Source organism: Primulina tabacum, chromosome 18 (assembly GCF_025594145.1).
Source record: "Primulina tabacum isolate GXHZ01 chromosome 18, ASM2559414v2, whole genome shotgun sequence".
NCBI lineage: Eukaryota > Viridiplantae > Streptophyta > Magnoliopsida > Lamiales > Gesneriaceae > Primulina > Primulina tabacum.
In genome coordinates, this window is record NC_134567.1 from 3,289,722 (window position 1) to 3,304,050 (window position 14,329).

The 14,329-nt window shown below is 41.4% G+C and overlaps 1 pseudogene; it reads left to right on the forward strand.

Moving 5' to 3' along the window:
- The first annotated feature begins 4,392 nt into the window (after positions 1–4,392).
- Positions 4,393–5,697, forward strand: LOC142533716 (phytolongin Phyl2.2-like; annotated as a pseudogene).
- Positions 5,698–14,329: the final 8,632 nt, after the last annotated feature.

Below are 14,329 nucleotides of genomic sequence, written 5' to 3' on the forward strand. Positions count from 1 at the left end.
ATCAAAACGTAATTGCATCCATCACGGGATAATACGTTTCTTCATAATCAATTCCAGGCATTTGAGAAAAACCTTGTGCAACAAGTCGAGCTTTATATCTTACTATTTCATTTTTCTCATTTCGCTTTCGAATAAAAACCCATTTGTATTCAACAGGGTTTTACACCTTCAGGTGTAAGGACTATAGGTCCAAAAACATGCGTTTATTTAGCGAATCCAATTCAACCTGGATGACATCTTTCCATTTTATCCAATCCTGCCGATTTTTACATTCACCAAAAGATTTTGGTTCATGATCTTCATTATCATTTATGATGTCGATTGCCACATTATAAGAAAATATATCATCAATTTCTTCTATATCTTTTCGGTTCCATATTTTTTTCAGTATTAATATAATTGATAAAGATTTCACTATTCTCGTCGGTTTGTGGTTCTGACATAACATTTTCATCATCATGTGTTTCTTCAGGAACATCATGCTCTATTTTGTGATCATCATGTGTTTCTTCAGGAACATCATTCTCTATTTTGTGATCATCGTGTTTCTCTATGAATTTTTTTTCCGAGGATTTTTATCCTTGGAATCGACTGGCCTTCCACGCTTCAGGCATTTTATGACATCATGAGTTTTTTCAATTTGTTTATTTGGAATTTCAATTCGAGCAGGAGCATTTACAGCATTTATATATGATGGTTACCCTTTTTGCATTTGTAAATGCATCTGGTATTTGATTTGCTATTCTTTGCAAGTGCACAATTTGATGTACATCATTTGCACATTGTTTTGTTCTTGGATCCAGATGTAACGATGATGATACATACCATGTAATTTTCTTTTCGGTATGTTTCTTGTCTTCCCCTAACATTGTGAAGATTTTCTCATTAAAATGACAATCAGCAAAATGTGCTGTGAACACGTCGTCTGTCTGAGGTTCAAGATATCGAATGATTGATGGACTATCATAACCGATATAAATTCCAATCTTTCTTTGAGATCCCATTTTCTTTCGTTAAGGTGGTGCAATAGACACGTACACCATACATCCAAAAATTCTCAGATGAGAAATGTCTAGTTCTTTACCAAATGCAAGCTGCAATGGGAAGTATTTATAATATGCACTTGGTCTGATGCGAATTAATGCAGCAGCATGTAAAATAGCATGTCCCCATATAGAAATATGTAGATTTGTTTTCATAATCATTAGTCTAGCAATCAATTGCAGACGTTTAATCAATGATTCACCCAATTCATTCTGTGTACGCAAATGAGCAACATGATGCTCAACAGTGATTCACATAGACATACAATAATCATTGAAAATCTGGGAAGTAAATTCACCAGCATTATCAAGTCTAAATTTCTTGATTGTATAATCGGGAAATTTATTCCTCAATTTTATTATTTAAGCAAGTAATCTTGCAAATGCAACATTTCGAGTTGACAATAAACATACATGTGCCATCTACTGGAGGCATCAATCAATACAATAAAGTATCTAAATGGTCCACATGGTGGATGAATTGGTCCACAAATATCACCCTGAATACGTTCAAGAAAAATTGGTGATTCAGTTTGGATTTTGGCTAGTGATGGTTTTATAATAAGTTTTCAAGAGAACATGCTTTACATTGAAACTTATTATTCTGAAATATCTTCTGGTCTTTCAGCGGATGACCATGTGTATTTTCTATCATTCTTCGCATCATTGTTGAACCAGGATGTCCTAATCGATCATGCCAATTGATTAATATTGAAGATTTATCAACTACCATGTTTGATTCAATGGGACTTATATATGTATAATACAATCCAGTAGGGAGCATTGGTAGTTTTTCAATCACATATTTTTTCCTGATTTATATGTGGTAAGACACGTATATTTCTCATTCCCCTCATTCATTGTTTGAGTATCATACCCATGAGAATATATATCATTAAAACTCAACATATTTCTTTTCGATTGTGGTGAATACAAAGCATCATTGATCAAAAATTTTGTATCATTAGGTAACAAAAATTGTGTTTTACCACAAACTTTAATCAAGTCTACAAGACCTGATATTGTATTCACCATTTTTTTTGTTGGTTTTAGTTCCAAGAAATATCTTTTATCTCGGAGGATAGTGTGCGTTGTACCACTATCAGGTATACAAACTTCAGCTTTGTTCATAGCATTTTTCATATTTGAACTTCAAAAAAAAATATGCAATGAAATAAAATTACTGACAATACATTAATAAAAATAAATACAATAAAATACACACGATTAAACATTATCATACGAGTACATGAAAAAATAAAATATTTTACATATCTATTCCACCAACAAATTGATCATTGTCCGAGAAATCAATCAAAAAATCTTCAGCATCAAAATGAGTTGAATCACTCAAAGGTTCACTGTGTTCAGTAAATTTGGTCTCCTTTTCTTTCCCCTTTATTGATTCTTTATAAAGTTTACAAAGGTGCTCAGGGGCACGACATATACGGGACCAATGTCCTGGAGTATCACATCTAAAACAAGAACTTTTAAATCTTTTTGAGTGATTCTCATTAACACTCATATTCTCATGATGTCTTTTCAGTGGATGGTTTGGGAAGTTCTTTTGAGATGAGTTATAGAAGTAACTATCTCGATTATTTTCAAAACCACGGTCGCGTCCACGACCACGATCACTTCCACGTCCACGTCCACGTCCACGACCTCGATTTCGTCCTTGACCAAAATCTTGTCTATAACTTTGATTTTGGTTTCCAGATTTAAATTCATTTTTGCTTACGACATTTCCTTTAGAAAATGCCGTTGAACTAGTGGGTCGTGCCTGATGATTTCTCATTAACTGCTCGTTATTCTTTTCCGCCACAAGGAGACAGGCGATAAGTTCAGAATATCTCGAAAATCCACGCACTCTATATTGTTGTTGTAGAGTTATATTTGATGCGTGAAAAGTGTAAAATATTTTTTCAAGCATTTCCAATTAAATAATCTCGTGCCCACAAAATTTCAATTGCGAGATTATTCAATACATCGTCGAGTTATAATCACTGACTTTCTTAAAATCTTGGAATCTCAACGTATTCATTCATCTAGGGCGGTCGGAAGTATAACTTCCCTTATATGTTCGAATCTTTCTTTTAATCTCTTCCACAAAGCCATGTGATCTTTTTCAATTAGATATTCACATTTTAATCCCTCGTCGAGATGTCGACGCAAAAATATCATGGCTTTTGTCTTTTCTTGTGCTGTGGATATGCCATTTTCTTTTATGGTCTCATTTAGACCCAATGACTCAAGATGCATTTCTACATCGAGAGTCCATGGCATATAATTTTTCCCCGTAATATCAAGAGCAATGAATTCGAGCTTTGACAAGTTTGACATGGTGGTACTAAAAAAAATTTACGATGAATTTTATTAGTTAATGAATATTGCAACACAAAGTAGTGGATAAACAACAAGTACAAGCATTCGTAAAAATAAAAAAAACACACGAGGAGGATATTCTCTGATAAATACAAGACTCGTGAGTATGATAACCAAAATAATTAAAAATAACCTTGAGAAAGCCATCTTTTTTTTTGAAAATTTGATGAAGAATAATTGTTTAGAGAAGAAGAGAAAGTTGGAGTGAATGAATGTATTTGTGAGATCATATTTATAGTGCAAAAACTAGCTGTTTTGTTACCGTTTATGACCGTTGGTGTAGAAAAAATAAATGTATCTATTTGTATAATTTTATGGTAATAATATGATGTATATAATATTATTCATTTTTAAATAATTATGTATATCATATCACATTATTATAATGAGGTGTCATAAGGTATTTTGTTTAAAAAAACTTTATAGACTTTTATAATTGTCGTATCCCTTACCGGAAGTGTGAGATGTCTTAACATCCTCCCGGGATTTATAACAAGTTTTTTTAAAAAAATTATTTTTATTATTTCTAATAACATTATATTATATATTAAATATATACATAATAAATAAATATTATTATTTTTGTTACTTTTTTCTTCTATTTTGGAGTTTGAAAAAATATGGAAGACTTTTAGAGCTTTGTGCTGATAACGTGTTATGAAAAAGTAAAAATTATGGTAAAAAGTAAAAATATCAAACTACACACTTTATAAAAAATTTCTTTCTATTCAATTGTGATTTTCTTCGCAAATGAGACATCTATTTATAGAATTTCTTTACAAATAATACAAAAATAAATTAAACATTACATACATCATCACACGCTAATTTTCAGTATTTACAACTCTTATTTTCAACATTCAAATATTCAACTATTATTTTTCAATATTCAAAACATAATTTTCAACATTAATTAATTTATTTTATCATACTTTTAATTCAATTCAATATGTATAAAAGTAACAGACACAGTCGAAATTAGGTCGGGCCGGGCTAAGCTGAACGTATGATCTCTCTTTTTCCAATCCTCGAACCCTAGAAATTCACCCCCCAAATTTTAATTTCATTGTCGACCAATTTGCCTACACGATCTTTTCCAGGATCAAACCCCCATACGCATTTGTATATCTGATCGGATTCCCCAATTGTTTTCCATTATTTGTTCAGCAGGATGGAGAATTTAAATTTATCATAAAAATAAGTCAATTTTTATTCAAATTCACGGTGGGGTTGAATTAAACAATGATTTGGGATCCGGCGCTGATCTACTACGCCTGCATTGCAAAGGGTACCACGGTATTAACAGAATTCAACTCTAAAGACGCTGCACTCGGTGCAATCGCGGTCAGATGCCTCGAGAAAACTCCTCCGTTTCATTCCACATTCACCCATACAATCCGATCGAAGACCTACTCTTTCTTGATCGACGAGCGCTTCGTTTATTTCTTGATATCCCATGAGAAACTGGAGAATTCTGAGGCCTTGGGATTTCTGAAGAGCTCTAGGGATGCGTTTGGAGAGGTTCTGAAGAATGAGAAAATTTGAAGACATTGAGCTCCTACTGTTATCAAGGCGAATTTAATCCTGTGTTCCACCAGCTGCTGGGCTCAGGGTTGGATCATACGGATGGAATTTCTTCTCCAATGGGGCAGAGAATGGGCCAAAGTGGGATCTTGCACTGTGGGTTGCAGTTTAATGGGGACGATGGATGGAAGAAGATGAAGAATTGGTTATTTTGGGAATTCAATGGTGGAAGGAGAAATAGTGAGGAGGAGAATTATCATACTGGGGGGAAGGGGATCGGATTGAGTCGTGAATTTTCGCTGATTTCACATAAGAATGGAGGGTTACACTCACCAGAGTTGATGGGCCTACAAAACTCGAAGAAAGTTTGGAAGAAGCAAGTTTGGTTTGTTCTGTCGCTTGATTTTATCGTTTGCGTGATTTTGTTTGTCGTCTGGTTGTGGATTTGCAGTGGGTTCGAGTGCATCGCCAGCTGATGTATTACGAATTCGATCTTTCTTGTCGCTAGTGTGGCAGATTGTGGGGGTGAATATACTGCAAGAGTGTGATTGGTTCTGATTCTGGTTCTCCGCATATCTGATAATGTCAATATGCGATTCTTTTACTGCAAAGAATGGAGATTACGTAATATAGTAAATGGTTGAGTTGATTTATACTTTGTTATTTCTTATGTATACGTTGTGGTTTAAAATTGTAATATACACGTAATTTTACTTACAGAAATGGATAAAAGTTCCTTGCTGTAGCTTTGGAATGTCCTTAACCTTGTTAGTGTTGGCAGGATATACTTTCAAATCTGTCATCACCTTCAAACTGATGAAACTTAGTTTGGTCCGAGCTTTAATTAAAAATCAAACCAACCGGTGTTTGCTTACCCGGTCAACCGTACTCCCAACAATAAGATGAACGAATGCTCAAGCAGAATGTAGGCTTTTTCCATACCTCAGATGCCTTACAAAAGAAAAAATGTGCCCGATTTGAGTGTAGAGTCCGATTGAAAAACCAATAGAGTGACAGCTGAACAGCACCCTGAGGCGATTAATCACATTGAAGGTGCTTATAACAGTTTGATAGTGTAAATTTTGAGTAGGCTCGATCGTGTAGTGAAATAATTTTGTGGTGTATGCTCCAATATAGGATAGGCTAGCTAGGTGGGTCTCGTGGATACGATATGAATAACCATAAGTGGCGTGCTTGTTGTTCGGTTGTTTGACGGGAAGTGGCGATAGTTCGCCTTCATATCTATTTTTTTTTCTTTTGAGAAAGAGTCGTATGTGATGTGATCCCGCTGAAATGGGTGAGCCGGGTAGGGAGCTCCAACGGATCAAATCAACAATTTGTAATGTTTGGGAATTTTGAGTGAAGATAATGGCTTGGATTAGCACCTGCAAACAAGAAAGTAACTCGTGAATGGGCGTCGGAGGGGTGTCCGACGTAGCCACTCCGATGCTAAAGTCAGCAGGTTGAAGATGAACACAAGTGATATTTGAGAGAAAATATGTATGGTGCTTAGAGTTCAAAGATTTTCGGATCATTTAAGTGACATTACTACCTGCTATTTATAGTAGAGGAATGGGTAGTTACCTCGATTTCGTGACATCTACAAAGTCGGTTTACCAAACTAGCTTCTGATGACTTCTCGGACACTCCACACCCAAGTTGCTCTGACAGATTGGATTGCATGTATCAATCACACTTGAGTATGGTTCATTTCTCGAGGTAATGCAGTTCTCGAGGTTGCCCAAGTGGTGATGTACCCGGGAACTCTGCCCGAGAAGGCGAGAAGCGCCCGGATGGCTTTGTGAGGGCCCGGGATGCTTTGCGAAGAGCTCGGGTAAAACCAAAATGCCCGGGAAGAGAAGACTTGCCCGGGTCTTTAGGAAACCTATCACGCATATGGGTCATAATCTCGGCTATCCAAGTAACAAACCGGGTTAATGCTTACCCGGATTCTAATGGGGGTATCACCACCCATCCCTAAAATAGTCGGGCTAGAGCTTGACTCGCTGTCCCGATCAGTCATATTTGTCGTTTAGTACTCTCAGGAAGTCCAAGAGGTGTCTTTATGACACATGCATGATTATTGGTACAGCCGAAAACTGTCCGTATTCGAAGGTAATAATGAGCATGCCTCCTCGATATCCGTACATGTCTTTTCATCTGCCCAATACAACTTCCAAAGCTCATCCTAATCGTTCATGCGCTCATAGATTAACGGCTGCGATTGGCTCTCTCCTCCTATATATAATAGGTCCCATATTTCCCCATCATACCAGCAAATTACAACCTGAGAAGGATAATGGCAGGTTCAAGTAATTCGAAGGCTCCCGATATGGGAACAGAGTTCATGAATGCAGCTTTTGAGAAGGGAAAAGCTGAACTGGAAGATGAAGTCTTCCAAAAGATCCTCAATTTCTGGGAGGAGTTGCAAGGATTTCAGTTCCTCTATGAATGTGGAGAAGCTACCACTCCTCGGCTGGTGGCAAAGCTTGAGAAATATCGGGAACGTTTGCTCATTTCCGATACCGTAAATCTCTTTGAGGACGACTATGTCCTCCAGTTAATGCTTTACAAGGAGAAGAAGATACTGCAGAACATTGCCGATTCTGATAGCTTTATGAAGGCGTTCACTGGCAGCTCTGTAAAGAGCTTGATGGTGAAGTGGAGGGCTTCTGTAGAGGAAAAATACTTAAATGTAATTCGCAAAAATTCCCTCAAATGAATAAAAAGTTGCTTTGGTTTATGTCTTTTTAATTCTTGATAAGTGACCCAATGAAATCTTTTTGAAGATAAATAACCGATGACGAACCAACCGAAGTGCCATGTTTTAACGGTCCCCGAGCTTAAAGATAAAATACTGTGAACTCCAATCTCCCGAGTTATTAAATCATGTACCGGGGCCTCAAACCTCCCAGGCTACAAAATAGGATGCCGGGGCCTAAAACCTCCCGGGCTATGAAATAGGATGCCGGGTAACACCAGGGGTGTCATGATAACGCGTACCTTTTTACTCAATGGTCAGGAACTTTTCGCATTTCGAGGAGTCGATAAGTCTGACACTTTAATTATTGCGCGTGTCCCTTCGTATATCCGCACAATTTCCTAGGTTCATCTCGACCGTCCGATTTGATTCAAATCAACGGTGTAGATCAACTTTCCCCTTCTATAAATTTTGGGCGCCCCAATTCCAGAAATCACTTTCAAATTCGAAATTCCGGCGAAGCCCTTGCAAAAATTTTTCTCGAAGCTCTTTCCGCGCAAACTTCCCCATTTCCGGTGATTCTCCGTTGCTGTAACCACCCGCTTTTCTTCAAGAAATGTAAGTCTTTTCCTCTCTTGATTTCAAAAATATGTCTAATTCTACCACTTCTACATCAGGGGCAAATGCGCGGGGCTCGCCTAGCGACGAGTCTATCGCACTGCGTTCTGACTCCACTCCGTCTCCCCCTCGCCGCTCTATCACCCAGCCTTCTAGACAACCCTCATCTATCCAAATTAAACCAACCTTCTTAAAACCTTCTACTTCTGTCCACTCCCGAGCTCTTGCCAAGAGCAAGGGTAAGGGTAAGGGTAAGGGTAAGGGTAAGGCCCGGGCTTCGAGCCCTCCTCCTACTGAGATTCCGGGAGTTCCTTGGTTTTCTTCCCTGAGTAGTACATTACGCTTGGGGGCCGATGAGGAACTCCGGGCCCTGGGCAATATTCCTCCCTCTTTTTCCATTTTGATACTCGGGGCCTTCTGACAGAGCCAACAACCCTCCTCCCGAGTATACTACTTTCTTTCGGGACCAGGTTAGAAATGGTCTCCGATTCCATTTCCACCCTTTCTATATTGCGGTTGCCAAGTTTTTCGGTGTACCGGTTAACCAACTTCATCCCAACTCCTTTAGGATTATGGCCTCGGCATATGTCCTTTTCAAAATGAACAATATTCTCATCACCCCCCTTATCCTTCACTATTACTTCTCTTGCCGGCTTGGGGATAATGCCTTTTTCCTGACCGCCCGACTTAATGCCCGATTTCTTGATGATATCCCTTCCTCCGAGAAGGGGTGGAAAGGAAAATTTTTCTACATTCGACTCCCGGGTCCTTTACCTTGTCTAAACAGCTTTCTCTCTTCCCTTCCCCAACAACCTTCCTTGCCACAATCTTACAAATTCGAGGAGCCTTTCCTCATGAGTCAAACCTTGGTGGAGGGGCGGAAATACTCTTCTTCTGTTCTCATCGCTTATGAGAACCTCACTACCTATGGGTTGAGTGCCCGTGCTGAGGACCCTTTGGACAGGGTGATTGACGAAGTTGCTGTCTCGGGCGCTCAACCCGATAATTCTTGACATCCTTAGTCTTTGTTTTTTCAAATTTCATATTCATTACTTGTGCTGAACCTTCCTCTTATTTACGTGCAGATAACTCAAAAATGCAGGAGGCCTTCGCCAAGAAATGGGCGGCTGAAAAAGCGGCCAAAGAGAAGAAAATGTCAGCCCGGAAAGCTGTTCTTGAGGAGAAACTAGCTGCGGAGGTGGCAGCCCGGAAGGCTGCCCTTGATAAAAAACGGGCTGAGGAGATGGCAGCCCGGCAACTTGGGGCAGATGGGGTTGAGACCCAGCAAGAGGAGGTGATTCGGGGGTACTCCCAAGAAGATCCTGAAGATCAAGTCCCCCTCATCAGTAGGAAGCGAAAGGCTATTACAAGCCCGGAGTTGGTTTTGCTTGAGGATAACCAAGATGTGGGGCAGGGCTCCTCTCAGGCTACTCGATCAGCCACCCCTCCTCGGCAACCATCCCCAGAGGAGCCTATTCAAGAGCCTCTTCTGATTGATCAACCCACCTGGCCCATCATCTTCCTGTAGGGAGCCACTTCAACAGGCGTTCGACGCCTTAAACACATGCTCACTCAGGACGAAGACGGCCTTTTTGAAGAATCATGGGCCGGGTGCCCGGTTTCTTGAGGGATCCAATCGATTCCTATCTGTAAGTTTCTTCTTATTATTCTTTTCTTCACTTTTTTCCTCCTTTTCTTATTTCGCTTTGTGCAGGCTGCCCAAATGATGATTTCGGCCTTCGAGGAGGTAGTGGGGGTGGCTACCCGGAAAAGCCAACAAGCTCGGGCTGCTCAGGAAAACCAAGACCAACTGCTCAAGGAACTTGACCGGGCTAAGGGTCTTCATGAAGAGGAAATCGCCATCCTCACTGCTTCCCTGGAGTCGGCTCAAATGGCCCTGGAGAAGACTCGGGAAGATCTTAACGAGGCTGCTATCCGAGAAGAAAATCTTCGAGGTGCTCTAAATGCTTCGGAGGCGAGCAACCATGCTCTCTCCGAGCAAGTAGAAGTGCAGTAGCTTCGGGCAGAGAAAGATGAGAATGCTCTGGCCCTGGTCGAGTACAACAAGAATCAATGGAAAGCCTCCTTACTTCAGTCGCCAGAATTTAAAAAGGCCGTGGTAGATAAGGCTTATCCTCTTTTTCAGACCGGTTTTGAGAAATGTCGGGAACAATTTGAGGAGGCCGGACTCCTGCCCCCAGATAGGGAAAATTTTCCTGATTTTGGCCTGGCTATCGCGTCCCGTCCCAAGGAAGGCGAGGAGGAGAAGGAGGCGGACCAAGAGGAGCAGCCCGGGCCTGAACATGTAGATATAGACTAGGGTTGTATTTTTACTTTTCTCTTTTTATTTGCTTCTGTCTGTAACTTTCAGGCCTTCAGGCTTTTATTAATGCAATCTTCCTTTTCTTCTAACACCCTTGTATTTATCTGCCAAGTGCTCAGTGTTTGTCTTTACAATAACCGAGATATTTGACAGGTCACCAGAAATTTATAAGCGTTAAGGACTTGATTGGTAATTTCTCGTGAGTAATATAAGATATCAGGATACTTATATCTTATCAGGCAAACGAGATGTCGCGATTTTAAGGAGAATAATCCCGGAATTCAGAGTGATCGAGATGCGTTTCCGGGAGCCAGGGTGTAGTGCCCTGGGCCTTTTAAGAACCAAGGTGCGGAGCCTTGGGCCGGGGAGCATGTCCCGGGACTTGTGAATGTTCGAGGTATGGAGCCCCGAGCCAGGGTGTAGTGCCCTGGGCTTTTTAAGAACCAAGGTGCGGAGTCTTGGGCCGGGGAGCATGTACCGGGACTTGTGAATGGTCGAGGTACGGAGCCTCGAGCCAGGGTGTAGTGCCCTGGGCTTTTTAAGAACCAAGGTGCAGAGCCTTGGGCCGGGGAGCATGTCCCGGGACTTGTGAATGGTCGAGGTACGGAGCCTCGAGCCAGGGTGTAGTGCTCTGGGCTTTTTAAGAACCAAGGTGCGGAGCCTTGGGCCGGGGAGCATGTCCCGGGACTTGTGAATGGTCGAGGTACGGAGCCCCGAGCCAGGGTGTAGTGCCCTGGACTTTTTAAAAACCAAGGTGCGGAGCCTTGGGCCGGGGAGCATGTCCCGGGACTTAATAATAGGAGTATTCAGAACACGCTCTAAGAAAATATATCTTTCATTTATTTCTTCCATCAAATAATTACATCCGTCATGCATAGTACTGCTTTAAATTAAATAAATTCCAGGGTCTTTTAAGAGAGTGTCCTTGCGCATCTTCTAGATAAAAAGATCCCGAGCTGACTCTTCGAGTGATTTTGTAAGGTCCTTCCCACAGAGCTTCCAACTTCCCAACTTCCCCCGCAGGGTTGACTTTCTTAATGACTAAATCCCCCACCTGGAAGTCTCGGAAGCGGACCTTTTTGTTATATGATTTCATAATCCGGCTCCTGTATGCCTCCATTCGAATGCATGCCCGGTCTCTTTTTTCCTCTACTAAATCCAATTCCATGGCCCTGCTTTGGTCATTATTATCCGGGTAAGATTCTACCCGGGAAGAAGTCTGCCCGATTTCTACTGGAAGGACTGCTTCGGAACCGTACACCAAGTTGAAAGGAGTTTCTTGAGTTGGTGCCCGAGGAGTAGTTCTGTAAGCCCAGAGAACACTGGGTAATTCGTCCACCCAGTCCCTTCCTTTGCCTTGAAGCCTGGTTTTTAATATTTGTACAATGATTCTGTTGACTACCTCCGTTTGGCCATTGGCTTGAGGGTAGGCAACAGAGGTAAAAGACTGAGTGATCTTCATCTCCCGGCACCATGACGTGATTTCTTTGCCCTGAAATTGTCTCCCATTATCTGAGATTAGTTTCCTGGGCACTCCAAATCGGCATACGATGCTTTTCCATAAAAACTTCAATACTTCCTGCTCGGTTATTCTTGCCAAGAGCTCAGCTTCTACCCACTTGGAGAAGTAGTCAACAGCAACTAACAAGAATTTTTTCTGAGCCCGGGCAATGGGGAAAGAACCCACAATATCCATGTCCCATTGATCAAAGGGGCAAGATGCACAAATAGGCTTCATGAGGGTAGCAGGGATGTGTTTGAAATTCGAATGATGTTGACAGCCTTCACAAGTTTGAACCACCCTAGCAGCATCTTGACTTAAAGTTGGCCACCAGAAACCGGCAAGCATTGTTTTTCGTGCCAAAGATATTCCCCCGAGGTGCTCGGCACAACAACCCTCATGAATTTCTCGGAGGACATAATCCACCTCTTTCTCAGATAAGCATTTCAAAAGGGGTCCCTGGAATGATCTTCTGTACAAAACGTTATTTAAGAGAACAAACTTGGGAGCTTGTCTCTTAGTTTTCTGAGCTCGAGCTCTATCTTCAGGCAACTCATTATTTATTATGAACTTGATCAGAGGCGTCATCCAGCAGTCCTTTGATTCTGGTAATATTTCTTCCTCAGTAGAAAGGATCAAACGGGAAACACGCAAGACCTCCCAGGTATTAACTTATGACAAAGAAGCAGCCATTTTTGCCAGAGTATCTGCCTCATTATTTTCTTCCCGGGGTATTTGTTCAATACCCCAATCTATAAAAACCTCTGCTCGGGCTTTGATGATCTGTAAATATTTTAGCATCATGTCGTCCTTAGCCTCATACACGCCCTTTATTTGTTGAGTAATGAGTTATGAATCGGAATATAGAATGATCCGGGAAGCCCCGACTTCCCGAGTGTCTTGGATACCAGCCAGGACAGCCTCATAATCAGCCTCATTGTTCGTTAACCGGGAGTCAATTCTAAGTGCCAGCTTAATCTTTTCTCCCGGTGGAGATATTATCACTACCCCTACTCCGCATCCAGCAAGGCTAGACGCCCCATCCACGAATACTCTCCACACTTCCTCTTCATTGGGCTGGACCATCTCGGATAAAAAATCTGTAAGAGCTTGTGCTTTGATGGCCACTCGAGGTTTGTATTCAATGTCATACTCCCCCAACTCTACTGTCCACTTGACCATACGCCCGGATACCTGAGAGTGAGTCATGATCCTGCCAAGAGGACTGTTGGTAAGAACAATTATTTGATGTGACAGGAAGTAAGGTCTTAGCTTCCGGGCAGTCATGATCAAGGCGAGAGCGATCTTCTCTACTTCACTGTACCGGAGCTCGGGTCCTCTTAGAGCATGACTAACATAATAAACAGGCTTTTGATTGGAGCCTTCTTTTTTTATTAAAACCGAGCTGACATCATACTCTTTAGTAGACAAACAGACATACAATTTCTCCTCGGGCTCTGGCTTCACCAAAACAGGGAGTTCTGCAAGGTGAATTTTCAAGTCTTGGAAGGCCTGTTCACATTTATCATCCCATCCAAATTGCTGGGCCTTCCTCAAGACTTGAAAGAAAGGATAACTCTGATGTGCTGACCGGGAAATAAATCGAGACAGGGAAGCAATTCTCCCGGTCAACTTCTGCACTTCCTTGACAGATCGGGGAGATGGCATGCATAGCACAGACTTGACTTTTTCCTGATTTACCTTCATCCCCCGATCCGTCACTATGAATCCCAGGAATTTGCCACTCTTTACGCCGAAAATACACTTGGCAGGGTTGAGCTTGATCCCGTACTGCATGAGAGTGGCAAAAGTTTCTTCCAGATCACTAATAAAGCTTGCCACCTCCCGGGTTTTGCCCAGAATATCATCCACATAGACTTCCACATTCCGCCCCAATTGATTTTCGAAGACTTTGTTCATCAGACGCTGGTAAGTTGCCCCTGCATTCTTCAACCCGAAGGCATTACAATATAACAGAATGTACCTCCCGAGGTGATGAAGCTGGCTTTATCTTGGTCACTCTTGGCTAGGGGGATTTGATGATACCCCTGGTACGCGTCCATGAAGCTTAGCAACTCGAAGCCTGATGTGGAATCCACCAGTTGATCAATGCGAGGCAGAGGATAATGATCCTTGGGACAAGCTTTATTAAGATCGCGGAAGTCTACGCACATGCGCCACTTTCCGGTAGACTTGGGCACCAAGACCACATTCGAGAGCCACGAAGGGAATTG